This window comes from Wasmannia auropunctata, unplaced genomic scaffold (assembly GCF_000956235.1).
Source record: "Wasmannia auropunctata unplaced genomic scaffold, wasmannia.A_1.0 LD336097.1, whole genome shotgun sequence".
Taxonomy (NCBI): Eukaryota; Metazoa; Arthropoda; class Insecta; order Hymenoptera; family Formicidae; genus Wasmannia; species Wasmannia auropunctata.
In genome coordinates this window covers 2,208,206-2,211,954 of record NW_012026793.1, presented here as the reverse complement: position 1 = coordinate 2,211,954, position 3,749 = coordinate 2,208,206, and positions in this window count along the sequence as shown.

The window sequence follows — 3,749 nt, the reverse complement described above, 5'->3', positions numbered from 1 at the left end:
AAAATGTTTCTTTGGAATTTCACTCGGTCTTTGTTGAATCTTTAAATGAGTCAACAAAGAACATACTTTTGCATTGCTTAATTAAGTTTTACTTTAATTAAGTTTGAGGTACAAACGAAGAAAGAAGCCAATTGTGCGATCCAGGATGTCTGCCTTATAATTCGATGTAACGTTGAAAAATGCAATTGTACACACCAGCAATCGTCGTGGTGCGATGTGAAACATTTGCATTTTTAATCAGGATCCTTAGAATTTTTAAGGCAGACGAAGAAACCAATCGGCACTTTTTAGTGCCATTTTTTTTTAATGTCTCATACATTGGAGAATCTCTCGTTACGTATATACCACATCGGCACTTTTCAGCGCCAAATCGATTTAATGTTATTACATGAAATTTTTTCATATCATGTATCGCAATTTGAAACAAGTAAAAAATAAATGTTTGTGATACTTAATATGAAAAAATTACATACACATAATTTTCATTTCTATTTTTTAACTTCTTTTGTCTGTTTAGGTTTATCTATCTACGAGAGACCGCGTGTAAAGCTATAATTTTCATTAATTAATTAATCTCTTTTTTAATGTCTTCTACTTTTAACATTAACATTATAAAACATTCATCTGCTTTTATTTATAACTCATTTATAAATATAAATTACCTAACATTTGTAAATACGTATTATCTAACACTATATATTGTAAATATCAAATACTAAACATTTTATTGTATGTCACAGTTATTTGTATATTATATTGTAATATTAATAATTATTATATTAAAAAATTATTGTAATAAAATTTGTTTTTTATAAAAATAGTAATTATTCCTTTCTTATATTGCCTTTTAAATAGTGAAAATATCGGTAATAAGCGGTATATTCGGCCATTTAAAAGTATTTAAATGTATTTAAATAAACGTGTCAGATGATCGAGCTACGTATCAGCAAATCTTGTTCGGTATTTGTTGCCAATTTGCCGTCGTATAGTGCCGTGCATATTCCTACCTGATTTTGACGTCTGTTTGCTGCTATATTATGTCAACAAATCTTGTTTGGTTTTTGGCTCCAATTTGCTGTCACTTTACGAGCAGCAAGTTTTGCTACATTTTTGTTATCACATTGCAAACACTTATTTAATTATCAGATTTTGCATAAAGTTTGTCGTTTTTCTGCTGAGAAAATTTGTTGCAGATGCTTGGCAAAATTTGTTTTTATCAGATTTGGTTAACAGGGATTAACAGGACCATCTAATGGTTGTGGGAGGATCGCGATGATGGTGATGATAAAACAAGCTAGATTGTTATAATACGTTTATTATTATCAATTAAAAGGGACGAGTATAAAACAAAGAGAATGAACGTTAGTCTTAACGCAACGGAAGTAAGTTAGGAAAACTTCAGGCGCACACACAACACGCAACGTAGTAACAGAAATATAAGATGGGTAACTTAAGACATCTAGGGAAATGATAAATACTGCTAGAGGCGCTAACTATTTATAGTATTATATATTAAATTCCGACACACTCCCTTAATACTATAAATGACAATTTCAAAAAAATTAAATAAACTTTAATAAATGATAACTTATTTAGGTAATCCCAAGCCATTGGTACAGTATTTATGTTTAGGACTAGGTAACAACTTAGTACAAAATCTACAATCATCGTCATCGGCATATATTAGTTTGATTTTATCGTCGTCAATTATTTCTCTTACAAAATGATAACGAGTATCTATATGTTTTGTACGTCAATGATAAATCAGATTACACGCAATTTTTTGAGCAGATTGATTATCGTTATATAAATCTACGCAATTATTATTATCATATAACGTGACAAAATTATTTTGTCCTAACACTTCATTGAGGAACGCCCTCAAGTGCATTGATTCTTTAGTTGCCTCGCTGAGAGCCATATACTGATCTGCTTCCGTAGAGGATAAAGCAACACTAGCTTGCTTATGACATTCTCAGGATACAACCGCATTTGCATAAGTAAAAGCATAAGCACCCGTAAACGACTTTCTGTCAGTAAGATTATTGGCCCAAGCATCAGCACATATCCGACTAGCTTACAATTCTCAACTTTTGACTATATTAAACCAAGATCCATTGTGCCTTTAAGATAACGAAGTATTCGCTTGGCTGCTGACCAGTGTTTCTGAGTATGCCTTACATTGAACTGACTTAGATAAGATACCGCAAAGCTAATATCTGGCCTAGTTGTTACACTTAAATACATCAAAGTGCCTATAAGCTGTTGATAGGGTAATTTTTCTTCATTAGTTTCACCCTTCGCAGAAGACAGTTTAACATTAGGTTCTAGAGGAGTTTCTACAGAATTACATTCCAACATCCCGAATTTCGTTAAAACTGAAATCAGATATTACTTTTGACTTATTTTTATCTCATATTTATCTCTATCTCGTTCAATTTTCATGCCTAATACATGAGTAATTGGACCTAAGTCCTTAATTTTGAAATTACTTTCTAAAGACGCTTTTTATTTCATTTTTATTTCATTACATTTTTATTTCATTAAAATCATTGTACAATACAAAGAAATCATTTACATAAAGTGCTATAATAACTATAGAATTGTCATTTTTTCTTTTAATAAATACGCACGATTCATGTTTACACTCTTTATATCCTAATTTAATAAGTATATTTTTGGCTTTACTATTCCAGACACAGGAGGGTTGCTTCAGCCCATAAATAGCTTTCTTTAAAAGATAAACCTTATCTTTCTCTCCAGGTTTAATAAAACCTTCAAGTTGAGATACGCAGATTTTTTTCTTTTAAATCGCCATGTAAGAAAGCTGTTTGAACATCTAAATGATCTATCTCTAAGTTCATTTGAGCAGCAAGAGCAATCAATATTCTAACAGAACTATGTTTAACCACAGGGGAAAAAGTTTCTGTAAAGTCAATCCCATATTTCTGTGTGAATTCTTTAGACACTAATCTAGCTCTATAACGTACAATATTACCGTCAGCATCATGCTTAACTTTAAAAACCCATTTGTTTTTAACAATATTTACATTAGTAGTGTTGCGAACTGATAGTTTTTTATTTTTAATTCTAAAGTCCGTTTTTGGATCAATACATTTAAGTATTTTACCCTAGGATTGGACTAGTTCGTGCAATTAATTTAATGGAAAATTATTAGAATATTTACTGTAGTATTTATTATTTAAAGATAAAATAATTTTAATTATTTAGGATTTGAATGTTGTAAGATATTTTAATAAGAATTAAATTAATTTAATTAGATTGGGAATGTTTGGATATTTAACTTAAAAAAAAAATTAATTTGAAGAATTAAACGGTTTAAATAAAACAGTGAAGGATTTGAAATAAAATATTCAAATTAATTCAACTTCGGAAAATAACCCAGGTAGCACATGTTTGTTTCATATATGTTTCTTAAACGTATCCAATGTTTTGTAAGCATTGTCGTTAAGCATCAATAAAAACATTTCAATGTGTATCAATAAAAAACGTTTTTAAAATAATAATTTAAAAAACGTATTTTTCACGTGTTTGTATATAGAATCAAAATTAATTTTTTAATTTAAAATTATATACAGAGTGTCCCAAAATAAACTTTTGTCCTAAAAATGTCTCTGATATTCCTGACTCAATTCTGAGAAGATTTTTCCTTTACCAAAATTTTATCCGAAGCTTAGTTTTCAAATTATAACAACAAATAGTTAGCGAATTATGGGCCGCGTATGGAA